At 40.7% G+C, this 27,546-nt stretch overlaps 1 protein-coding gene across 12 annotated transcripts in view; it reads left to right on the top strand.

Moving 5' to 3' along the window:
• raraa (retinoic acid receptor, alpha a) overlaps positions 1–27,546 on the top strand; it is a 571,472-nt gene that overhangs the window by 175,634 nt on the left and 368,292 nt on the right. For 2 of the 12 annotated variants that reach the window (XM_072561432.1, XM_072561424.1), the window contains exon 1: positions 15,255–15,436. The exons of the other annotated variants lie outside the window; for them this stretch is intronic. The gene's annotated coding sequence lies outside the window, so the exon portion shown is untranslated. Of the gene's footprint in view, positions 1–15,254; positions 15,437–27,546 lie in introns of those variants that run through there. 12 annotated transcript variants of the gene reach the window in all.

Genomic DNA, 27,546 nt, shown 5'->3' with positions numbered 1-27,546 from the left:
GCTGGGAATGGAGGGTTTGAGTTATAAAGAGAGGCCAGACAAGCTGGGGCCCTTTTCATTGGAGTGTAACAGGTTGAGGAGTGACCTTTATAGAGGTTTATAAACTCATGAAGGATATAGATAAGGTGAAAAACTTAGGGTGGGGATTTCAAGACTGGGGGCATTTTTTAAGGTGAGAAGAGAAAGATTTAAAAAAAGACATGAGGGGCAAGTGTTTAACACAGTGAGTGGTTTGTGTGTGGAGTGAACGTCTAGAGGCAGTGGTGGATGTGGGTACAATTACAACATTTAAAAGACATTTGGATTTGTACATGAATAAGAGATGTTTGGAAGGTTATGAGCCAAGAGCTGACAGGTGGGAGTGGTTTTGTTTGGGATTATGGTCAGCATGGATTGGTTGATCTGAAGAATCTGTTTCTGTGTAGTATGATTCTGTGACAAGATTGTCACTTAGTTTTGTCACTTCTGATAAGGAGTGAAAATAGAATATTGGACAATTAGCTGAGATGCACTCTTGTGAATGGTTTGGCAAATATTAATTATAGTAGTACACTGCAAATAAAGCATGTTAGAATATAACACATTTGAAATGGTCAGAAAAGCAGTAACTCCAAAGCTATCGATGTTTATAGCAAAGTCCTGATTGTTGTTTGGAATTCCACTTCATTTAAACTGGCCGTTTGCTGTTTATGATCGAAGTATTCGTGACCTCCATTAAACACAACCTTCCCCATGCCATTTGTTAATTAAATGCAGTCCCTTGACATCTTTAAGGGGTAATCAATTTTTATGGTTTAGTTTAATGTACCTATTGAATAATTGATGTTAATTTCAACACTGAATGAGGTGAAGCAAGCTAATTTTACACTAAGGTGCAGATTATATAGAAGGAAAGGCAGATCAGAATTGAGCTTTGGTTAGGTTAATAAGTAGGTTCCTCTGTTGTCATTTGTAAGTTCAAAATGGGTATGTTGGCTTAAAGAGTATTACTTTCCATTTAATGATTGGTACCAGTTATCCTAAAAGAAGTTATTGCTTTATGGCAAGAAAAAAAGGTTATTTGTAACTTTGGTTATGTCTTTCCTTCCCTGTTAACCCATGCACTCTGTGTAGTTTCTTGGTTGATTCATTAAAAGACCTACTTGACTATGAAAATAGAGGCTTCTCTTATTGGTTTTATTTTTCCTGGCTCTCCCCTTTATTGACTAGGGGGCCATAGTTTAAAAATAAGTTGTTGCCCGTTTAACATACATGAGGATGCATTTTTTTTCGCTCAGGAGTGAGAGTCTTTGGAATTCCTTCCTATGCAATGGATACAGAATCTTCAAATATCTTTGTGGCAGATGGATTTTGTTTACCATCAGGATGAAAGATTATTGGGGATGTGCAGGAATGTAGAGTTGAGGTTAAAATCAGATCAGTCGTGAGCTTGTTGAATGGCAGAGCAGGCTACTCTTGTTCCTTGTTTGTATGACTTTCAGGGAAACATGAGTCCAAAGACTAGTTGAGACTGGTATTTAAACTCTGGTCTTTCATTTCAGATATATTTTCAATCCCTCATTTGTTTGACTTTTAATTTCTGCTTTTACTACAGATTTACACCCTCTCTGCACACCTGTGATAACAATCTGATCCTTATTACTGCTGCACACCTCAGGATTTCTTTGCAATGATGAAATGATAGTCCACTGAAAGATTTTTTCACATAATGGTTGTCTGTCTACAGGAGGCATGGTGTGAACAATCAATGTAGTTTTTCATTTCACAATGATGAACTGTTTCTCTTTTCTGTGAAATGAGCACATGACAGACTGCCATAAACCATGAGCCATAAAATAATGACTGCTAAATTAGTTCAAAATAAAATCAAAATTGGAATTTTGACATGTATCCTCTGACTGGATGCCCACAAATCTCTTTCCAGCGCTAAAATCTTTTGGTAGAATTTCTTTCATTGGCAATAATTAAGAGATCTTTCACTCACTAGCAATAGCCTTGTTAATTTTTTTAGTGGTGTTCTATGGTTAAGGCATTGCCATTTTCTTCTCAATGATTCCAAGGATTCTTGAACTGCTCCAGTACCTTTTGTTTTCCTTGTGAGCCTTGGGGTGATGTGCTGACACACTATTGATCTGAGGAAGGCCTCATTTTAGAATCCTGTGGTTGTCTTTATGCAACTTCCACATGCTGACGTGACAGCGGGGATGTTGAACTGCTACGTTGGCCCTTTTCACCTTCTGAGTCCAACAAACTGAAGTTGACTGGGATCATTTGCTTTGAACACAGGAACTTTCAGGCTTGAATGTGTCAGTAGTGCACTCGTGTAACAGAACATCCTACATATATCAGTAATATCTCAATAGCCCCACGTTAGGGGTACAACTATCTTTGTTATGCCATGGAAGCTTAATCATCAGTGTAATTGTCAGTGTCAGTTGAAACCAGTTCCACATCGCTCCAGGAACAGGGACTTAATTCCTTTAGTTTATGATTATCACTGCAGAGAAAAAAAATGACAGGCATATTATAGGTTTTACTCAGTACTGCTATAAATCAGGATGTGGGTAATACTGTGATATCAATTTTTAATAGACCCTTTGCATTTGTCGTTTTTCAGTTTAGCTTTCATTGTTATCAGAAAATACAGTCGTTTCATTGCATTCTCATCCAAAACTTCAAGTTTAATTAACCTGTACCAAGATGCAATGTTAGCTTCTAAAGCACATTTGATTTTTTTATGTTATAACTGGCAAATTCAATTTGTCTCTGTGCTTGTACTTGGTTACTGTGTTGAAGTGTTCTGGGATGACCAATTGAGTTGTGAATGGGGCAAGGATTAAGAGGTAAAATCTTTCTTGGATGTTATGTGAAGTAGTAAAAGTTGATTGTGCTGTATAAGTACAAAGGGCATGGATCGAAGGAAAAGCTTTTAAACCGAGAAAACTACCTCGTAATGCATTTTATCATCAACATATTAAGCTGTGTTTTAAAGGTTCTACCCTAAGCGTGCACTTACTGGATTCAGGGATTCTGGCTAACTGTATGGACACCATTCTCCAAGATGTCTTGTACAAGCAAGTTTATAAAGTTCCCTGACTCCCTTACTGTCAAAACTGCTTTCTTTATCATTTGGAGTGGATTTTGCAGCAAGAATGTAACAGCTAAAGGTATAAAGCTGCACATGCACACATATTCAAACATTCTATTTACGATATTGTTAACTTGATTGGGAAAAGGTCTTCCAGTTTGATGATAACTGCTTCTCCTTTGTTGTGTACACAGACTAGGAAGCTGATTCTGATCCATTCATTGCTGTGAAGTGTTTTCTCCTTTGTTTTGTTGGTTTAGCTTTCTTTTCCCTTTTTTCATCATCGCCTTACCAGTCCATAATCTCATGAGAGAGACAGGCAGACAGCTGTTGGTGGTTTAACCTGAAGGTTGGCTCTGGGAAATGGAGAGATTGAGAAAGACTGTCTTTCATGGTATCCTCAGTCGGTGTAGGAATTGTACCCAAGTCGTTAATGAAACTCTGCATTGCAAATCAGTGATCCAGCCACTGACTCTCTTTTAATTTGTATAAATATTCCTAAAAATGTTACAAACCTGTAAGTATTTGTTGGGCTATCTCCCTGGGATTCTTACCAAACAGAGGAAAGACAGAATCTTGAGTAGTCCTGTTAATTTTTCTTGATCAAAACTTCTGTGGAAACTGGCATGTTCAGGACCAGAGTGGAGAAAGAGGACAGAAGCAATAGAATTGATAACTCAGTATTGGAATTTTTTTCTCAGGAGTCATATTAGGACCATTGCTTTTCTTCAGCCATATTTTCTTCAGCTAGATTTCAATGTATAGAGTACAGTTTCAAAATTGAGAGTTGCATCATTACATTTGGAAATGTTGTGAATTAGATTTGGAGAATAAAGACAGGTTTAGATTCCCTACAGCGTGGATACAGGCTCTTCAGCCCAACCAGTCCACACTGACCCTCCGAAGAGTAACCCATCCAGACCCATTTCCCTCTGACTAATGCACCGAACACTATGGGCAATTTAGCATGGCTAATTCACCTAACCTGCACATCTTTTGGACTGTGGGAGGAAACCAGAGCACCTGGAGGAAACCCACGCAGACACTGGGAGAATATGCAAACTCCACACAGTCACCTGAGGCTGGAATTAAACTTGGGACCCTGGTGCTGTGAGGCAGCAGTGCTAACTACTGAGCCACCGTGCTGCCACCAGGTTGATGTAGCAAACAAAATTTTATGTGGAAAAGTAGGAAGTGATATATTTTTTGTGGTAAGACAAGGAGAGGCAATACAGAAAATGAAAATCCATTCCAAAAGGGGTCCAGGAGTTCAGGAATGTGAGGTTACATATTCATACATCATTGAAAGTGGTTAGTCTTGCATGTTTTTATAAATAGCAGCATACAGTGCAAAAATAAGAAAGTTATGCTGAACCATTATTAAATGCTGGTTCTACCTCAACTGGAGTAATATATTCAATTCTAGGCACCATACTTTAAAAAGAATATGCATGTATTAAAGGTCGCGGCAAAACAGTATGCGTGAATGGTTTTAAGGACAATGGATGTCAATAATGTGTGTGGATAAAGAATCTAGAGGTGTTTACCTTATAAAAGAGCAGATTGAACAAAATCATCAGAGATTTGGACTGAGCATATGGAAAGTAATTTCCCATTGGCAGAAGGAACTGGAACCAGAGAACCCTGACTTATAATGAATAACAAAAGAACCAAATATGACATGAGGAAAAAATGTTTTTACGCAGTGAGGAGTTAGGATCTGGATATGGCAGGGGCACTGATCTAGATATGGCAGGGGCCATTTCAATTGTGGCTTTCAGGTGGAAATTGGATAATTCTATGAATTGAAAATTCTTGAGAGTTCTGGGAAAAAGTTGGGGAGTGGGATGAGCTGTGTTGCAGAAAGTGACACAGGCACACCAGGCTGAATGATCACCTTTTGTTCTGTTACTATAGTATAATTCCATGATTCAAAATGACAGGATAGATGATCATGCAAAATGCATGAATATGGTAACCCCCACTGTGAACCAGCAACCACAAAGACTTCATGTGTTGGGAGATGAATTTGTTCACTCAGTTTATAATTAGTAAAAGCTTTCAGAAATTTGTATTTAGTATAGAAATGGTATAGAACGTCTTTAGTTTGTTAATTGTCGTGAATCATCTTGGCTGCATACCTTGAGTTATATGGTGGCCACAATATAACCATATACTTTTTTCTTGTTTGATGCCTTACAGTGTTATAAGTGTATAGCTTTTAATGGAAACAGATTTTCTATAATATAGGTTTCAAGACATTGAAAGACTTCCTCTAGTTAGATGGATGAGTTGGATTGATCTTCTGACTTATCGATGACTTATAGCCATGATGAAAGTGGACAAAGTGAAATGAACAAAACTCCATTTGAGTCTCTCTCTCTCTGATCAGTAGGACATGCATTTCCATATAAAGTTGCATCTAGCTGCCTGGATGAGCATTGACAAATTCACTTCCTAATTGACTATTTTTTGACTGTGGGTATTATTTCATAGCCATTCCTAGTTGCCCTGACCAAGTCAAACTTGGCCATGTTTATCAATACTGCAAAAAAAGTAATTATTTTAAGCCTGAGATGGCCTACTCCGGTTCCTATGATACAATTGAATGGGCAGTTAATAGTCAGCATGATGTCGATTCAGATCTAAACAAAGCCAGATAAGGATGACATATTTCCTCCCAAAAGGATGTTAAATCATTTTGGTTTCTATGACCAAATTTTACTGCACCTAGCTTTGTTCCATTTGTTTAAAACTGAATTCAATTCCCAAACTGCCATGTTAGGATTTGAGGGGTTATTATCTGGGTTATGATTCTATCCAGGTTACTTGTTCAGTAACTAAACCACTAATTCTTCAGCTTTCAGTGCTTGTGAGCACCACAAATTGGATACATGCTATTATCAGAAATGGGGAAGTCATGATTGAAGAAGTGGGGATAGATTGCTGCAAAGAGCAGGAAATTATTGTTTGTGTTATAAGAATATTCTCAGGTTCAACCAATCATATAAACTCTGGAAACAAGAAAGCTAGAATTCATTTTCTAGCACAGTTGACAGACTAAGCTTTGGAGCTTTCTAGGGAGAAGAGCAAATACATGCAGTGAAATTTTAGATGAAATGCAAAGAGAAAAAAAGGAATGGTGATAGCCTTGCTGATATTTTAGCAGCAGCTGCAAGAATAAAAAGCACTTTGCTGAGAGGAAGTACATTTTCATTTTGGTATTTTTAACAGTTTTTCTATGTTTCCCTCAGGAAAAATTGAAGCATTTGTTTGACTGCATTCCTTTGTAAGTTTTCAGCTTTCCAACTGAAGTTTTGCAGGGCTAATCAGTTCCTGTGACATTCAAGAACCGTAATTAAATTTAGCTACAAACACAGTCCTTTTCAAATATAGTATTGAAAATGCTAGTTTGATATTAAACTGACCACAAGCTGTAAAGCCAAAATTATAAAGGTAGTGTCATCAGAGGAAGCAAGATAGCTCCTTAAGATGAGGCCTTTGGCAGGCACCACAACTTCCGTGTGCTTGCATTGACAAACTTTTTTTTTCATTCGTTTGTGGGGTGTGGGCATTAGTGGCTGGCCAGTATCTATTGTCCATCCTTAGTTGCCCTTGAGAAGGTGGTGGTGAGTGGCCTTCTTGAACCGCTGTAGTCCATTTGGTGTGGGTAGCCCACAATGCCATTAAGGAGGGAATTCAAGGATTCAAAAATTCTAGCAACAGTGAAGGAATGGCGATGTGTTTCCAGTTCAGGATGGTGAGTGGCTTGGAGTGGAACTTGAACGTCGTGATTCCATGTATCTGCTGTCCTGGTCCTTCTAGATGGAAGTAGTCATGGGTTTGCTGTCTGAGGATCTTGGGTGAATTTCTGTAGTGCATCTTGTAAATAGTATTTTTTCCTACTTCCGAGTGTCAGTGGTAGAGGGAGTTGATGTTTGTGGATGTAATGCCAATGAAATGGCTGCTTTGTCCTGAATGGTGCCAAGTTTCTGGAGTGTTGTTGGATCCACACCCAGTCAAGCAACCAAAGATGTGCAGGTTCAGGTGAATTGGCCATGCTAAATTGCCCGTAGTGTTAGGTAAGGGGTAGATGTAGGGGTATGGGTGGGTTGCGCTTCGGCGGGGCGGTGTGGACTTGTTGGGCCGAAGGGCCTGTTTCCACACTGTAAGTAATCTAATCTAATCTAATCTAATCTAATCTAATCTAATCTAATCAACCATGGAGTATTCCATCACGCTCCTGACTTGTGCCTTGGTACATGCTGTGGAGGCTTTGGGGAATGAGGAGGTGGGTTACTCCCCACTGTATTCCTATCCTCTGACCTGCTCTTTTAGCCACTGTGAATATGTACTGAGTCCAGTTGAGTTTCTGGTCAATAATAATCCCCAGGATTATGATTAGTGGGGGATTTGTCAATAGGCTGTAGTATGATTGTCCCTTATTGGTGATGGTTGTAGCCTGACATTTGTGAGGCATGAATGTTACTTGCCACTTGTGAGTCCAAGGTCTTCCTACCGCCCCCTCAACCATGACTCCACCCCCCATCACCAAACCATCATCTCCCAGACCATACAGAACCTCATCACCTCAAGAGATCTCCCACCCACAGCTTCCAACCTCATAGTCTGGGAACCCTGCACTGCCCAGTTCTACCTCCTTCCCAAGATCCACAAGCCTGACCACCATGGCCGTCCCATTGTCTCAGCATGCTCCTGCCCCACTGAACTCAGCTCTACCTACCTCGACACTATCCTATCCCCCCTAGTCCAGGAACTCCCCACATACGTTCAAGACACCACCCACGTCCTCCACCTCCTCCAAGACTTCCGTTTCCCCAGCCCCCAACACCTCATCTTCACCATGGATATCCAATCCCTCTACACCTCCATCTGTCATGACCAGGGCCTCCAAGCCCTCCGTTTTGTCCTCTCCCGATGTCCCCAACAGTACCCTTCCACCGACACTCTCATTCGTTTGGCCGAACTGGTCCTCACCCTTAACAATTTCTCCTTCGAACCCTCCCATTTCCTCCAGACCAAAGGGGTAGCCATGGGCACACGTATGGGCCCTAGCTATGCCTGTCTCTTTGTTGGCTACGTAGAACAGTCGATCTTCCGTAATTACACCGGCACCATTCCCCACCTCTTCCTCCGCTACATTGATGACTGCATTGGCGCCACCTCATGCTCCCGCGAGGAGGTTGAGCAATTCATCAACTTCACCAACACATTCCACCCTGACCTCAAATTTACCTGGACTATCTCTGACACCTCCCTCCCCTTCCTGGACCTCTCCATCTCCATTAATGACGACCGACTTGACACTGACATTTTTTACAAACCCACCGACTCCCACATGCTACCTGGATTACACCTCTTCCCACCCTACCCCTTGCAAAAATGCCATCCCGTATTCCCAATTCCTCCGCCTCTGCCGTATCTGCTCCCTGGAGGACGAGTTCCACCACAGAACACACCAGATGGCCTCCTTCTTTGGAGACCGCAATTTCCCTTCCCATGTAGTTAAAGATGCCCTCCAACGCATCTCGTCCACATCCCGCACCTCCGCCCTCAGACCCAACCCCTCCAACCATAACAAGGACAGAACGTCCCTGGTGCTCACCTTCCACCCTACCAACCTTTGCATAAACCAAATCATCCACCGACATTTCCGCCACCTCCAAAAAGACCCCACCACCAGGTATATATTTCCTTCCCCACCCTTTCCACCTTCCGCAAAGACCGTTCCCTCCGTGACTACCTGGTCAGGTCCACGCCCCCCATGACCCACCCTCCCATCCTGGCACCTTCCCCTGCCACCGCAGGAACTACAAAACCTGCGCCCACACCACCTCCCTCACCACCATCCAAGGCCCTAAAGAAGCCTTCCACATCCATCAAAGTTTTACCTGCACATCTACTAATATCATTTATTGTATCCGTTGCTCCCGATGCGGTCTCCTCTACATTGGGGAGACTGGGCGCCTCCTGGCAGAGCGCTTTAGGGAACATTTCCGGGACATCCGCACCAATCAACCACACCGCCCTGTGGCCCAACATTTCAACTCCCCCTCCCACTCTGCCGAGGACATGGAGGTCCTGGGCCTCGTTCACCGCCGCTCCCTCACCACAAGACGCCTGGAAGAAGAACGCCTCATCTTCCGCCTCGGAACACTTTAACCCCAGGGCATCAATGTGGACTTCAACAGTTTCCTCATTTCCCCTTCCCCCACCTCACCTTAGTTCCAAACTTCCAGCTCAGCACTGTCCCCATGACTTGTCATATCTGCCTATCTTCTTTTCCACCTATCCACTCCACCCTCCTCCCTGACCTATCACCTTCATCCCCTCCCCCACTCACCTATTGTACTCCATGCTACTTTCTCCCCACCACTACCCTCCTCTAGCTTATCTCTCCATGCTTCAGGCTCTTTGCCTTTATTCTTGATGAAGGGCTTTTGCCCAAAACGTCGATTTTGCTGCTCCTCAGATGCTGCCTGAACTGCTGTGCTTTTCCAGCACCACTAATCCAAAAACTTGAGTCCAAGCCTGGCTGTTGTCCAGATCCTGTTGCATTTCAACATGGAGTGTTTCATTATCTGAGGGGTCACGAATGATGCTGAACATTATGCAATCATCAACGAATGTCGCCGTGATGGAGCGAAGGTCATTGATAAAGTAGCTGACGATGGTTGGGCGTGGGACACCACTACCCTGAGGAACCCCTGCAGAGATGTCCTGGAGCTGAGATGACCAACCTCCAACAACCATAACCATATGCCTCTGTGCCAGGTATGACTTCAACCAGTGCAGGACATCATTCACCATCAGAAGCTGTAGCTTACCAGTGAGATGCTCATGCAGACTAGTGATTGATTTTATACTTTGATCATCTGTTAAATATGAAATGACATTAAAATGGCTTCCAAATAAAGTCTGTATTGTAACTAATTCAGTGTGTATATTTGTCTAAAGTTCTATTCATGGCTTTGAAGCTACTATGCTGATCTTGCATGTGTCTAGTTATCTGGTGTTGCTAAACTCAGCCTTTCTTTATAGAGGACGCTGTTTTACAACTGGTAGAGTAATATACTAAGAAGATGGGAAATTCCATTCCCATATTTTTGTAGCTTTTAAAAAGTTTATAATCATAAAGTTGGTTACCGACTATAGATACAATCATTCTGGGATGATTTAAAGGGCTTCTCTAGTGCCCTAGCTGCTAAAGGCATTACCTGAAAACAAACCTGACTTGGTTTCTGGTCTGTGTTCCAGTTAATCTCAACGGTTATGGCATGGCATGGTCAGGGGAAAATGAGTTTGGGAACATGGTCAGCCATGGATTGGTTGGACCGAAGGGTCTGTTTCCGTGCTGTATGACTCAACGTCTCTATTATCCTCCTGATCACTGTTCAGTGAAGACTCCTGGAAAAAGCATGAGTGGATATTGAATGAGCATGAGGATTTGATAGATAACCAAGCAAATGAACAATTAAACAACTGGAAGTACTGCTTTGTAGCTATTTTAGTAGAGATAATCATTAACTTAAAATTAACGGGCCATTACTGATATAAAAATGGCCAAAAATGGAATGTTATTATTGTGCTAACCATTCCTTTATTTTCTCAAATAGTAACCTCTTGGCAAATATTTTAGAAATACAAAATATAATTCATGAATGTTCATGCGCAATTTGGAAATAATGTAAAGATTACGTTGAAGACAGAAAAAGTGACAATATTGGTTATATTATCAAATAAGCAAAAAGAAAATGCTTACTGGGACCAAACTTTGCACTTTGTACTTAATATAAAGTGGTTTCAGGTGCACTTTGACAGGAAAAGTAGCAGTATTGGCTGGGTGTCAGTTTTCGAGTTGAAACTTGAGCAAAGTGAAGCAGGGTTTGCCCTTCCCCTTCCAGAGGCTGTCCTGGCTGCTTTGGTTACACACCATTAGATGTACGACTTCAAGCCTGACATAAAGATGTCCAAATAGTTTGTTAGAACTTTTGGGAAATTTTAAGACCTTGAATTGAACATTTTTAATGTTCTGACAAAACAAATGCTCCTGCTACTCTGTCCTGTTGGTTGCCAGGGGAGCGAGTGGATTAGTGGTGCTGGAAAAGCACAGCAGTTCAGACAGCATCCAGGGAGCAGTAAAATCGACGTTTCGGGCAAAAGCCCTTCATCAGCGAGTGCTTTTGCAGCTTCCTTACTGGTTTTGGGTCAGAGATACAATATACTTGAATATGGCTGAGTATGGAATAATTCAGAAGAACCATGCAGAGCTCAATTTAAAGAACACAAAATCGTATGTGTGCAGTGGGAACTGTAACTATATTCTTTACATTAAACTTTACAGTTTAACAGTGATAAGGCACAAAATAGAAGATCTGGACAGGAAGTCCAAACAGCAAAGGAATAGATGATGATCTGAATACAGTGGGTAACTGTTAGCCCAGAATGAAGCAGAGCAGAACACATCACAAGTGTCAATTCAGAGAAGATGGTGCCAGGGTGATCAGAAGATAAATCTAGAGAAGGATGATCAAATATAGCTTTGTAAATGATCCTAGAATTGATATCAGAACCTTTCAATTTGGGAGCAAAGGCCCTGGGTTTATGAGGATGTTGAGGATAAATGAACAGAAATCAGGCACGGAGACTAGGTTGTAAAATAATTTTAAAGCTCTTACCTTAAAACTCAGTGGTGTTTATTTCTTGTTTTAATTTGTTTTTTAGATTTTTATTGCTGCTTAGAAGCCACAATGTTTTACCGACACAAAAGTAGTTGTGTAGTCTCAAACCCTTTGCTTGTCGCAAGATTACTCCACCAGTCATTGGCCATATGGTCCCATCATTTCTCTGTTGTCAGCAGCCATAATATGCTGAAGCCATCAGAATGGATGAGTTATTTAACCCACTATTTCTCCACAATTCTTTGAAAATTTCTTGAGCAAACATTGTGAAACTTGAAAGAGTTCAGAAAAGATTTATAAAGATGTTGCCCGGGTTGGAGGATTTGAGCTACAGGGAGAGGTTGAGTAGGCTGGGGCAGTTTTCCCTGGAGCATTGGAGGCTAAGGAGCGACCAGATAGAAGTTTATAAATTCATGAGGGGCATGGATAGGATAAATAGACAAGGTCTTTTCCCTGGGGTGAGGGAGTCCAGAACTAGAGGGCATAGGTTTAGGGTGAGTGGGGAAAGACATAAAAGAGACCTAAGAGGCAACTTTTTCACGCAGAGGGTGATACGTGTGTGGAATGAGCTGCCAAAGAAAGTGGTGAAGGCTGGTACAATTTCAGCATTTAAAGGGCATCTGGATGGGTATATGAGTAGGAAGGATTTGGAGGGATATGTTTCGGGTGCTGGCAGGTGGGACTAAGTTGGGTTGGGATATCTGGTCAGTGTGGACGAGTTGGACCGAAGGGTCTGTTTCCATGCTGTACATCTCTATGACTCCATGAGAAAACATATTGCCATCATGTTTCATATAATATACAATGAGCAGATATGAGGAAAGGTAACAAGTGACAGCAACAAAAAGCTCATAACAATTGATCTTTACATTTGATTAATATGCTCAAATGTTGATTCATTCACCATCTGAGTTTGTTTTGATTTTTGCTCATAGTACACGAAAATATCTAGATATGAAAATGACAGTAGTTGGCTAAATTTGCTGCAGTTGATGAATGTGCTTTTGATAAACACATTAACCTGAAAATTTGAAGCTTTCCCTGCTGTAATGGAGTGTTTGGAGTTGCAAGTCTTGCACTGATAATTAGAGTTGTTCTAGTGAGGATGGAGCCTCTCTCCCTCTCTCTTCCCCTATCCATATTCTTGCAAGGCTTTTGGCATCAGAGTAGAGGTTCTGTTTTCCCAGCCATAGGTGTAACTGGTGAATGGTTATTGGAGTTATATTTGATTAGATCAGGCATCTTATTGAAGATTGAAAGTGTCACTCACTTTGAGGGTCCAGGTGAGGATAATGACCTGGAGCAGCAAATAAAAGTGTCCAATTATCATACATTTTAAAAAAGCGTCTTTATGTTCTTTGTGGTGGGGTAGGGACAGGATTAGATTTATGAGAAGGATAGGGCATAATTATTATTAAACAAAAAGAAAATTATCATGACATGTGAGCTGCTGGGTCAACTAATACTCATTGCCCATCCATCATTGACCTTTAGAAGGTAGTGGTGAGCAGCTGCCATGAAACAGAGCAGCCAATGTGGCGTAGGCACACCTCCAGTGTTGTTAGGAATGGAGTTCCAGGATTTGACTTTACAACAGTGTAAGAAAGTACAGTTTCAAATCAGAAAAGCGTGTGGCTTGGAGAGGAGCTTGCAGTAAATGCTGTTCTCATGTGTCTGTTGCCTTTGGCTTTTTAAGTGGTAAAGGTGATGGATGTGGAAGGTGGCTGCTTGCGGTTGCTATGTTGAACATGTTGCATCCCCTTGACCTTGAGAACTTTGGTTCATGGTGTGGCTGCATTAAGGCACTTACATGTCCCTCTTGTTTCAGGCTTGCAGGACTGTTTGATGCAAGTGTTCTCAGTGATACACTATACTGCTGTGGTGGCCAAGAGATTATTCATTGCACTTTGTTAGCAGACATAAAGTTGTGGCAATGTAAAATTGAAGCAATGCTGAGAAAAAGCACATTATTACAAAAGATCCAGCTACTAAACTGTGTCATTATTTTCTGTGTTTCTGGAAGAAATTTGAGATAAATGTGCTATTGCTGGGATTATAGAGAGTAGACAAAGCAACGTTTTGAATGCACTAAGCAACCATTTGCTATTATAATTGACAGTAGTTTCTAGATTGTAGTGCATCATTCTGTTTCCTTTTCTGATTACTGTGCTGCAGTGTTTGAACATGTTGAGCCCTGTGAAGTAGCATCTCCAGATCTCTTTCAACTTCATATTTTGGTATTTCAATGTCATTCACTCTGTTAATCCATTCTAGAAAATTACGAGCACAAATATCCATACGTTGTTTAGACAATAACTCCTTTGTTCTTTCCCTTACCCCACCCAAAAATAAATTTTATGTACAAACCTTTTTTTGATTGTTCTTGATGTTGACAGAATCAGGTAGACTGTCACTTAATTGAAAATCTTAAGACATTTACACAATGGACATACAGAAGTGCTCATCCTCCCTCAGCTGCTTGTTATCATGCAAAATGCTTAATATGCAGGGTATTCATTGATGGTATAGACCTACTAAAACATGGGGCTATCATTATGCTGCTGGAATAAAGTTGCCAGCAAAACTGAAGTTAACCTGAGAGACTTGTACAATAACTTCAGCCATGTGCAGTGCTACATAGATTCAAGATTTTGTACAAAAATGGGAGAACAGAAGCTGATAACCCGAAACAGGATCGACAATCTGCTAATTATAAAATCATACCAGTTCATGACAAATAACTGCTTGCTGGGAACATGCTGAGAAGTGACAGGTGAGATTATGAGAGTTGTTAAACATTTCTACCGCCCATGTCCAGACAACCAGCTACCCCCCCCCCCCCCCTCCCCCACACCCCCCCCCCCCTACCAACTCCGACTCATGTCTAGACTGCCTCCCCACCCCAGCACCCTCCAGAAAACTCTGGCCCATGACCAAAGCCCACACCTGCAGGTCCTTTAAATGTTCTACTTGAGCTGAAATACGTTCCTTCAGAGATGATTCAAGTGCTTCACCTGCACCTCATGGTTTAATCTGTCACATTTTCCCCTCTTCCAGCATAAAATGTCTTGAATTGTTCATTAATGTTATCTCTTGGTCACAACCAGTACAAAATTCCTACAAATGTCAGGGAATGTTAGATTTGTGTCAATGAGCAAACTAAACTCTCAGAACCAAACACAGTAACCTTCATTTCTATTAGCAACCTTGTTCAAAGCACTTTCTCTCTCTCTCTCTCTCTCTCTCTCACACACACACACACTGTGTGCTGTAAATGTCAAATTCGCTTTGCAGGGTGATTGTGACTCAAGCTGACATTGGTGATTTACGGCTGAATGCACGCTAGAACCACTGGCACACAGACAAAACTCTGTGCTGCTGCTGGCACCCATGCGCACTGCAGGCCTGGGTCTCATGACTTCTGCTGTCCTTAGGAAGCAGAGGTGGAGCATAACACAGGATGTGCAGATTAATGGCAGATTCTGAAGAGTTGGTGAAGCAGATTTCCTTTCTCGGCCTGTGTTGGTCTAAACTATGATGCAGCTGTAGTTTTCTCTCCTTTTTTTAAAATAATGAGTGATTTAGGTGTGAAGGTTTCTGCTTTGGTCACATTTCTTTATTCAGCAAGTCTCTGAGGCCTGTGAAGGTATGTACTGTATGGGTAGTTTTTTTTGGTGGGGACTGGAAAATGTGGGTAGAGCTGCATTTACTCAGCTTGTAGAAGTGAGGCCTCAGTATCATAGAATTCTCTTATTAAGTTTTACATTGTTTGACCTTGCCCCAATTAACTGGTGGAAATTAGTTTTGTAAAGACACAGAGTAAGTATTAATTACGTAGAGTTACAGGGCAAAGAATCACGTTTTACTGTATTTCCTGGTGTGCTTTTAATTTTCCTGAAGTATTAATAAATTAACAACCAAAGTCAAGCAACTTTCTTAAGAAATACTTGATCTGTCAAAAATTTCAGGAAGCACTATAAACAGTTGTGTTTACTTTTAGTGATGAATTTGTTTAGAGCTGCTCAAACATATGCATAATTGATGATTGTGCTTATTTCCACGTCTTTTTACACGTTTTTAAAAGATCAGATGTGTAGAATATTTTTTCACGCGAATTGAGTATCTGAATTAGGAGGGCTCTGTAATGATGCCTCAGCTATGATGGCAAGTTGGAGAAATAGTACATTTCAGCCAGTGGTTCTCAATGTGTTACATTATTTTGAATTCACCAAACCCACACTCATAGCAGAACGGTGGCCTGGAACAGAACACAGTTTGGAAATAGGGTGATGTGATGCTATAGTGCCAATTTCCCAACCTGTGAGAATTCCCATTGGATTTGTGAATTTATCCTATAATGAAATGAATTGATATTAAGAATTTAAAACGGTACATCTACATCTGGGAATGGATGCACTGTGGAGTGGATCTGTGGGAATAGATGCACTGTCTATTTACCAGTCTCCTCCTTTTAATTAAATTAAAGAAACATGAGTGCAAGCTAAATTAAGTAAAGTTAAGATCTGGATCCCCTAATGGCTTTATTCATTGAAAACAGCAAGTTAGCTGTTACCAACCAGGACAGCAGTAAAGTTGCTATAATCCAGAGAATCATAGGGCAGCTGTCTTATTAAGGAGAAACAACTGGTGATGGTTTAACCTGCGGGACACCACACCTAAGGTGAGGGATGAGGTTGAGAAGGTGGGGAGGGAATTGAACTTGTGCTGTTGGTGTCACTTTGAAACACAAGCCAGCCATCCAGCTAACTAAGTTACATTTACCAATAATGTTACAGTGATTATTTTCAAAGGTAACCCATAAACTGGGAAGTGATTTGGGACATCCTATCAATGTGGAATGTGCTATCACTAGGATCAATTATTACCATCTCTGGTAAATTAACTCTATTCCTACTGAAGTTTGCCTGATGCTGAAATTCTCTATTTTGTTACCTGTAGGCATGACTATTTCAATGTACTTCTGATCCTCCCGAGTTTTATTCTACTCTTAGAAACGTGAGATCTTCCATGTTTCACCTGACCTACAAAATTAAAATTTCCATCCTTGTTTTCAAATCCATCTGTCCATCGCCATGCCCTTTCCAATCTCTGTCATCTCCTCAGCCCAATAACTCTTCATATATCAACAATCCTCTAATCCTAGCCTGTTTCAATCTCCAGTTTCGATCACTTCACTATTAGTGGCCATGTCTTCAGCTGCAGAGTTTCAGCTTTTGACTTCCCTTTCTCACCCCTTTGCCTCTTTCCCCTTACCATGTTCTTTAAGTGATGCCCCTGAAAACTGATCTCCTTGTCCAATGTGTTGGCCACCTGCCATAATATCTCCTTTATGACTTGGTGTCATGTTAATGCTTTATAATGTTTCTGTGAAGTACCTTGCATGGGGTACTATATAAATACAAGTTGTTGTAAATAAATGAAAATTCTTCTTCACAGATCTTTAATTGAAGTGCACTGTCTGAATATTGAGTGAAGGCAAGAATAGGCTTGGCTATGAAATCCCCTTGAGGCTGATTAGCTCGTCAGCACTCCCTATCAGGGTTCATTCATGAAAAATTGCTATTTGGGCAAGATATCAATGGATAACTGGTGTCTATTGAACTGTAGAGCAACAGGAAGTCAACACCTTCAGGGTAGCATAAAATGGGAGAAAATAATTGTAACTAAAATCATTTGTATGATTATTGAAATGTTTCAAGAAATGCCTTCAAAAAATAACAGGATTAAGCATCCAGTGGATCACTTAGGATGTAGTGTGATACTGAGATGCACAAACCAAATCTGATCACTAGACTGCTTTTTGTTACTCAGTATCAACCCAAACAACAATGAAATGCTGTCATCAGCACCTCCAATGAAAAATAAGGCAGATAATTATTCAGTACATTTATGTAGCTATTGAGTGAAATTCTAATGTCTGTTACCGTTGAATATTGGGCAAATTTATTCTAATATTGCATGTGATCCATGCTGCAGGAATCAGACTGGCAACCAATAGACACTTACTTACATTATGTTTCAAAAGTTTAATGAACTGTTCCTGCGCAATGGTTTCACTTTTCTAACACGTTGAATTAAATGTTTTCTTAACAGAAAGCTTAGACCGGGTGCTGGCAGGTGGGATTAGATTGGGTTGGGATATCCAGTCGGCATGGATGGGTTGGACCGAAGGGTCTGTTTCCATGCTGTATATCTCTATGACTCTATGACTCTATTTTAATTCATTCAGTAATTATGGTGTATGGCTGTTGCATTAGACGGAAAATGAAATTGAGTAATTTTACAATAAGCAAAGTTATTGCAACTCTCATGTGTATTGTGTTCAATTAAGAGTTGACGTATTAGGTGCAGAACTTTGCTCAATGGGAGACTGCTTTAGGTGATTGATTACAATGGTCAGTAAACCTTCTTTGCAGCTTTAAAAAAAAATATTTTATTGAAATGAAGAACTTCATTAAGTCTTGCATCCTGGCTAAACTGACTTTTGCCACCAATTGGACAGGTAATCCAGTAATCTATATTTTAGAGACACGAGTTCAAATCTCATTATGGCCTAAATGCAGTAGAATTTGGAATTTAAAAAAAAGCGAGTCTGATGGTGACTGTGTAACTATTGTCGGTTGTCACTAAGAACTCATCTGATTCATTAACGGCCATTTAGGGAATTTGCCATACATACCTGGAATGGCAACCAATACTTACCTTACCATCAACACCGCAACTCATGTAAGAATTTAAAAATGATTAAATACTCATTTCACAGTATACTGTTGGCATAAAAATGTCATATTTGAGGTCAGTGAGTAAAAGCAGGAAGCCATCCAAAGCCACCCAGGAATGTGCCAAGTCTGATCCATGACTGCCGCTGAGTTAACTGACATCAGTTGGTGGATGATAAAGAGGAAAATGATGAGGCACAAGGAGTTCTGAAGTGGTTTTATTTAGTCACTCAATGGGATGTGGTTATCACTGGCTAACCCAGTATTTATTCCTTACCTCAATTGCCCTTCAGAAGATAATAGGGAGTTGGCTTCTTGAACTACTACGTTCCATATACTATAGATACACCCATAATTTGTTAGGAAAGAAGTTCCAGGACTTTGACCCAGAAGTGTTGAAGGAAACAGTTCCAAGTCAGCTTGTTGAGTCGCATGGAGGAGAGCATTCAGATGGTGCCATTTAAACAGATTATGAACCACGTTTCCTGATTTTAGTTTCTGATAAGAAAAATTGTGTGCTTAGATTAGTTTAGCAAAATTAATTCTGCTGTTTGTAATTTTTCTGAATTTTATCTTGAACCTTTCTTTGGAAATATTAATAATCCATCCTTTCTTCAAGTGTTTTTGAGACAGTCTGTCTGTGAATTTTGATAAAATTTTCTTCTTGTGGCTCATGATGATGCCATCTTTCACGTTGTACAGCTGCAAAAATGCAAGGTCTGCTTTAATTCTCACACAATCCCTGGCAGCTCATGAGTTGTAACATGTGACAATCTGATATTGCTGACAGTGTCAGTAGTAGCTCAGTTGATAGCTGTCTCATCATTGGGCCTTATGGTTGTGTGGATTCAAATCAATTTCAGTTTCAAAACTTGAGGACACAATTCTAGGCTACTGGCCCAGTTGAGGGATTGAGAGACAGTATCTTTCACAAGCAATCTTATTTTTAGGGCCTGTCTGCTCTCTTGGGTGACATTAAAAAATTCTCATGATACTATGTCAAGAAAAGAGCAAGAGAGTCATCTCTAAAGTGCTGGCCAAAACTTACTCTTCAGTCAATATCACAAAAACAGATTTTCTGTCTATATTGTCTTTGTGGTAGCTTGCTGTGCACAATTTGGCTGTTGAATTTACAACATGACAAGTGACTACTCTTTGAAAATACTTCATTGCCTGTAGAATGCTCTGGGATTTTCTAAGATCATGATAAATAATGTATAAATTCAAGATCATAGATATGTGCTAAATATTCTTGTGTTTAAATATAGCTTGACCACCTGGGTAAGTTGCTAGAGGTCATCCACTCCTTGTAGGATTTGGCTTAGCAAGGAATTAGTTTTATGAGAAGGGCAGGATGGAGAAAGGAACAGAGAGAGAAACAGTTTCATCCAATAAAGATGTCTCATCCTATGTACAGCAAAGCTCAGCCAAATGTGATCCAATTTTTGCAGTTATCCACTAAATATTTGTGCAAGACAAAAATATTTGGTTTGGTCAAACAGGTATTTTATTCTGAAGCCATCCGCTACTGTTGAAATTAGAGATGTGAGGTCTGGCTGCCTTACCTGAGCTTCTGTTTAGGTTCTGTTCCTTATTGATTAACTGCTCCAGTTAACAGTGCGTGTCTGATTTATACAAATTCTGTTCCTTGCATAGGGTTGGCCTCATATATTTGCACTTTTTTTCCATTTGTCACCCTTCTCAAACCATTATTCACTATGTGCATTCCCTGCTGCTGTTTTATATTGACATAGTAACACTGCCACTGCTCTCAGATCTCTGCTGCATTTCTAGTGATGTCTTCAGGGTTCCATAAGCATGGAAACAGTTGTGATTTCTGATTTATTTTTAGTATTAGTCTTCATTGTGTCAGCTCAAACTGAATCACAGATGTTTATCTGATCCGAACTTATGATGGAATTTCAAGGGTTTGTTTTTTCCTTATTTTAAACCAGTACCTATTTAGTTACCTTATCCTTAAAAGAGATAAAGGAAAGGCTGGGTAAGTGATTTTATAAGCTTCACTGTGTGTATGTATCTGATTCTGAATATGAACATTTCTGTCCCCCTTTCTCTCTGACTCGTTAATTCCCTCCATTTTCAGATTATCTGTGCCACCATCTTGTGCAACGGCCATAGTTGTTTGTTTATACAATTTTTTCATCCCCCCTTTCCTCCATCTCCCTTCCCTCCTCCCTTGTATAATGTTAGGATAATCCTAGCATAGTGCAAATGAATATTAGTTTTAGTGCAGAATTGTTCTGAATCACAGTTTTCTTGGTTCGTGCAGTCCGTAGCTATTGACACTTTAGCTGATGCACTTGAGGATTTGACCTCATTACTTCTGAGAATGTAAAGGATGATCACTATCCAGCAAGCCGTATGTGACAGTGCACTTTTGTGCGAACAGTGAGAACAAATTCAGGCTTGACTGTGGCATGTTTCATGGTTAAGTTATTCACTGACAACCATTGTTTAAGTTCACATGTCAGGAAGTGGCCACTTAGACAAGATGTCAGAAGACTGATGTCACCGTGAGTATCAACTCACAATATGAGTTATATTGTGCTCTGTATCTCCTCAATCAAGAATGGTAGTAGATACAGTTGAAGGAAAACCATACATGATTCAACATTTCTCATGTATACTTACTTCTTCCATCATCATCCATTAGGCAGGCAGAAAGTTTCTCTCCAGCTCCCTTTTTCATTACTGAACATGAGATACATTTACTACAGATGAAATTAAATAAAGTCCTCTGTTCTGCTGTGTACTATATCAAACTACTTTCATGTGTCAGCTTATCTTCCACCATGCATAAAAAAGAGATTAAAAGCTCCTCACATTTGCACGAATTATCATATGACTGAACCCAAGTATGCTTTCCTCAGTTTAGCATGTTTCAGTAATGTGTATGGGGTTCCATCGTAGAAAAACAAAACATTTCTATGAGTTTATTAAACTGAAGGAAGTAGTTATGGGGGGGGGGACGGGACATAAATTAATTGATGTGTGAAGATAAATATTTTTGTCAGTTATCTTTAGAGAGAGCAAATGAACAGAAACTTCATAAAGCCTTTTGTTAATTAGAATAAGCAGATGAAATATTCTTCAAGGTAATGTATGCTTTGTGATTCCTGGGAGGAATAACATTGATAGGGTTAGTGATCTCTTGTGCTCCTCAACCAAGGTTTCACTCTCGTCTAGACAAATTGGATGAAAATCATATATCTATTCTAAAAATGTTAAATCTATCACACTCTACTCTGGTTCTTACTGGACAAGGTTGAAGCAAATATTGAGCTCAAGTACATCCTCAAGTTTAATAAATGGAATATGATATTGGTTTGTTTTGGAGTTGGTACAGGAAGTTGAGGAAGGGACTTCTTCTGGAAATGAGTTTGAGGCATGTGGTTTGAGCAGTGAAAGGGAAGGCATCTAAGCTGAGCTTGTATAAGTCTGTGAACAGAGAATGGCAAAGCCTTCCATTTCCCTCAAAATACGATGACATACTAATTATACGGGAGTCAAGAAGTGTGCAGATTAACCAACTCCAACAATGAAATTTGTTGACACTCTGGTGTGTTGAAACAGTGTATTCAACATTTTATTGAACTATTTTAGAATGTTCTGCTGGAAATAAAAGCCTTTCCCAATATCGGAACTGTGGATGAAAGCAATTGGTTTTTTGGCCTGTTAATGTGTTACGATATAAATTTCAATGCAGCATAGCTTAATTTAACACAAATTCCACCTTTAATAAGAGTATTGAAATGGTAGGATATTTTTGTAAAAGCAAGATTAATTACTTTAAAACTACTTGAAGTGGAAATGCTTCAACTTTGCTATTCCCAGAATATTTCCCTTGGGTCTCTTCTGTGTTAGTCAAAAAAAGATAGTCTGTAGCAGTGATGGTATAAGATCATAAGTATCCAGGAACAAATACTTCAGCTTCACCTGCAGTGTGAATGGTAACCTTCATTTTCTCTGATTTGGAGATGCTGGTGTTGGACTGGGGTATACAAAGTTAAAAATCACACAACACCAGGTTATAGTCCAACAGGTTTAATTGGAAGCACACTAACTTTCGGAGCGATGCTCCTTCATCGGGTGGTAGTCTACCACCTGATGAAGGAGCGTCGCTCCGAAAGCTAGTGTGCTTCCAATTAAACCTGTTGGACTATAACCTGGTGTTGTGTGATTTTTAACTTCATTTTCTCTGTAAGGCAGTGACCAAGTACCTTGCGTAGTGCAATCAAAGGTTTTCCAAATGATGTTCCAGATTGAATCCTAGACAAGTGTAGGTTACCATTAGTAGTATGGAATATTAAGAACATAACCAGTGTTTCAGTGCCTTTGGTCTTGGGAAGGGAAATTTCTGTTTTGGTTTTTCTAGATTTCCAGGCAATGTCAACTGTTAATACACCTGTTTGATGATGAAGGCGATGCACCTTTTGCTGAACAGCCTAAAGCTATTTACTTTTCAGATTCACACTTAAATGAGGTGCTGGACACACGCTAGAAAATTTTACAACTGTATCCAAGTGTTTTCATAACAGTCTGTGTTTTGGAAGTGGTGGAAATATTGAAACATTATTTTAACAATAAATAATTTGCCTTAAAAATTTAATTTGACAAATATATTACAAAATATTCAGTTATCTCTGAACATCTCTTTAGCTGATGTAACTGTTTAATACAGACAACTGAAATGAGATAACCTTTTGTCTGGAATTTCTTTTGCCTTTTGAATGTACTGCTGACAATAATGGAGCACACAGGCCCAACTTCAGTTTCCATTGAAAATGCCATTGCGTTTGGAGGGAGGTGCTGATTAATTGGTTCCAATTGATTATAAATCTGCTCTGACAAATGAATGGCAATAATCAATTTGTCGACTTGCTATTAGAGCAGCCAGTTACAAGTACTAAGCTCATGTATTCCCTCTGCATCTGGAAAGGACCACTGACAGTGTTTATGGAACAAAACAAACACCAGTTTATTTCCCATTTTGTCTTCCGCTTGCTAACTAATTTACATGTGTATTGGCTGAATACTGCAATTTGGAGTAACTTGGTTCAATCCTTTTGCTGACCTATTGCTGCAATTTGCCCTGCCTTTTGGAGAGGTTCAGTCCAGCACCTTACTTGCTTTTGATTGAAATGTGTTCGTGGAGGACAGACACACCCTGACTCTCTAGTGTAAGATTCTTTCCTTTACTCTTATTATCAGCTCTGGTTCTCAGAGTCTGCATTGGGAACAGTGTGCTGTGTTTTTACTATTGGAGTGGTTGAGAAAGTTACCAAAATGTTAACTAGTTGTATTACAGACATGAAATAAGTAGAAAATTGATTAAGAAAAATTGATCACATCTAATAGGATGAGTCTCATCATTCTTGAGATTCTCAGTTGAAAATAGGATTAGATGATAAAGCTGCATAATTGCAATGTGCTGAAATGAGTACGCCAGACCCTTTTTCATTTAACAGCTGTGACAGGCCATTAAGGCAAGTGTTTTTAACTGTTTAATTTTACTCAAGAGAATTTGTTGTTGTGCAAAGCCATGTGGGAATGTGAAAAAAATGGTGAAGAATCCCTCGGGCCACTTTTGCGTGGCTTCAAGCAGCCATATCCAGAGTGGCATTGGCAGAGGTCAGGGATTAGGTCATTTGAATGACCTCTTCAATAAGGAATGGTGCATGGTGTTGGGGGAGCCTAAAGGGAGAATTATTTTCAAACTGGAGAAGGGGATATTGGTGGATCAGTTTCAATTTATACTGTTGTAGTCTATTCCCACAGTGAAACTGTTACTTAACACCAATCCGGAATTCATACTTGTCTATCATTTTTTTAAAGCAGTTCTGTCAGTTTTCTTCACTTTCTATCAATGGATGGTCCAGGCTAAAACATGCTGCAGTGTATTTACAGTAAAATGGGAAGGTTTCAGAGTCATATTGTTTTTAAAAAAAGGAACTTACAATTATATAACAGTTTCAGATCTTTGGGATGTCCCAAAGATCTCCACAATCAGTGGTTTACTTGTCACTTGTTCTGTGGCCATTGTATGCAATGAGACTCTATAAACAGCAGTGAGATGAATTACCAATTAATATATTTGGGCCCCTCTTTCAGCATTTACCAGATATTAACAAAATAAAGACATTTTGCACTCGTGAGATCTTTGTAATGATTAGTACTCAACTGAAGATAGGATTTTGAGGAGCCAAGAGTTTGGAGTGTAATCAGGAAAATGGAGCTCAGACCACAATCATATCTTTATTTAATGGTGGGGAAGACTGAAAGTACCAAATTGCCTTCCCCTGTTCATATGTTCCGAAAAACAATTCCCAGTATTGGTCATTTTAACTAATCTCAGCTGGCCACTGCACTTAATGTCAATAATTCCCCTCTTAACCTGAAGAAAATTAGCTGTGTTTCACTATTCTAATTGCTGTCTAATGACCCTTGCTTCAAAGTTCTTTAGGGTAGGCAATGGCCAAATGGTATTATCGCTCGACTGTTAATCCAGAAACTCAGCTACCTCCACTCCCGGCACCTTCCTCCGCAACCGCAAGAAATGCAAAATTTGCGCCCACACCTCCCCCCCACTCACTTCCCTCCAAGGCCCCAAGGGATCCTTCCATATCCATCACAAATTCACCTGCACCTCCACACACATCATTTACTGCATCTGCTCACCCGATGTGGCCTCCTCGACATTGGGGAGACAGGCCGCCTACTTGCAGAATGTTTCAGAGAACACCTCTGGGACACCCGCACAAACCAACCCAACCGCCCCGTGGCTGAACACTTTAACTCCCCCTCCCACTCCACCAAGGACATGCAGGTCCTTGGCCTCCTCCATCACCAGACCATGGCAACACAATGCCTGGAGGAAGAGCGCCTCATCTTCCGCCTAGGAACCCTCCAACCACAAGCAGATTTCTCCAGCTTTCTCATTTCCCCTCCCCCCACCTTATCTCAGTCCCAACCCTCAGACTCAGCACTGCCTTCTTGACCTGAAATCTTCTTCCCGACCTCTCCACCCCCACCCCCTCTCTGGCCTATCACCCTCACCTTAACCTCCTTCCACCTATCGCATTCCCAACGCCCCTCCCCCAAGTCCCTCCTCCCTACCTTTTATCTTCGCCTGCTTGGCACACCCTCCTCGTTCCTGAAGAAGGGCTTATGCCCAAAACGTCGATTCTCCTGCTCCTTGGATGCTGCCTGACCTGCTGTGCTTTTCCAGCAACACATTTTTCAGCTCTGATCTCCAGCATCTGCAGTCCTCACTTTCTCCTAATGTCTTGGGGACCTGAGTTTGAATCTGCCACAAAAGATAGTGGAATTTGAATTCAATGTTTGAAAATCTGGAACTAAGATTAGATTAGATTAGATTACTTACAGTGTGGAAACATGCCCTTCAGCCCAACAAGTCCACACCGACCCGCAACCCACCCCCTTACATTTATCCCTTCACCTAACACTACGGATAGTTTAGCATGGCCAATTCACCTAACCTGCACATTTTTGGACTGTGGGAGGAAACCGGAGCACCCGGAGGAAACCCACACAGACACAGGGAGAATGTGCAAACTCCACACAGTCAGTCACCTGAGGCGGGAATTGAACCTGGGTCTCTGGCGCTCTGAGGCAGCAGTGCTAACCACTGTGCCACCGTGCCGCCCGTAAAGAATCTACTGATGACTATGAAATCACTGCCGATTGTCAGGAGAACCCATCTGGTTCAGTGATGTCCTTCAGGGACGGAAATCTGCCATCGTCGCCTGGTCTGGCCTACGTGTTACTCCAGACCCAGAGCAATGTGGTTGACTCTCAACCACCCTTTGAAATGGCCCAGCAAGCCATTCAGTTGTACCAAGTGTAATAAATTCTCAAACAAATGAAACTGGGTGGATCACCTAGGCACCAGCAAGAGCAATGGCAAAAGCAGCCCTATTGATTCTGCAAAGTCCTCATTACTAACATGTGGAGGTAACTGCCAAAATTGGGAGAGCTGTCTCACAGACTAGTCAAGTGACATTGAGTTGTGGGGTCATACAGCATAGAAACAGTCCAACCAGTCCATGCTGGTCATAATCTCAAATTAAACTAGTCCCACTTTCCTTCTCTTGGCCCATGTGCCTCCAAACATCTCTTACTCATTTACTTCCCTAAATTTTTTTTATATGTTATAAGTGTACCTGAATCAACCACTTCCTCAGGAAGTTCATTCCACAAGTGAACAACTCTGTGACAAAAGAATTGTCCCACATGTCTTTTTAGAATCTTTCTCTTCTCACCTTAAAAGTATGCCACCGTAGTCTTGAAATCTCCCACCTTAGATAAGCCAGGGGATCAACCCTGGTTTAATGGAGATTGCAGGAATGCATGCCAGGAGCAGCACCAGACATACCTGAAAGTGAGGTGTGAACTTGGTAAAGCTACCATACAGGACTGCTTGCATGCCAAAGAGATCAGAGATAAGCGATCCCACCACAAATGGATCAGACCTAAACCCTGCAGTCCTGCCACATCCAGTTGCGTATGGTAGTGGACAATTAAGCAACTCTTTGAAGGAGGAGGCTCCACAGATATCTCCATCCTCAGTGCAAAAGATGAAGCATTTGCAGCAGTCTTCAGCCAGAAGAGATGATTGGATGATTCATCTCGGCCTCCTCTAGTGGTCCCCAGCATTACAGATACCAGTCTTCAGCCAATTCAGTTCAGTTCATGTGATATCAAAAAGCAGTTGGAGATACTGGGTACTGTAAAGGCTATGGGCCCTGACAGAACTCCAACAATAGTGCTGAAGACTTATGCTCCAAGACTTATAACACTGTCATCTACCTGACAATGTAGAAAATTGTCCAGCTATGTCCTATACATGAAAAGCAGGACAATTCCAACCCAGCCAACTACCATCCCATCATTCTACTCTCGATCATCAATGAGGTGTCACCAACTGTGTTATCAAATAGCACCAGCTCAGCAATAACCTATTTAATGAAGCCTA

The sequence above is a fragment of the Chiloscyllium punctatum genome, chromosome 42 (genome assembly GCF_047496795.1).
Source record: "Chiloscyllium punctatum isolate Juve2018m chromosome 42, sChiPun1.3, whole genome shotgun sequence".
Classification (NCBI taxonomy): Eukaryota; Metazoa; Chordata; class Chondrichthyes; order Orectolobiformes; family Hemiscylliidae; genus Chiloscyllium; species Chiloscyllium punctatum.
Note: the sequence above shows the minus strand (reverse complement) of the source record. Positions and strands in the feature narration are given on the sequence as shown.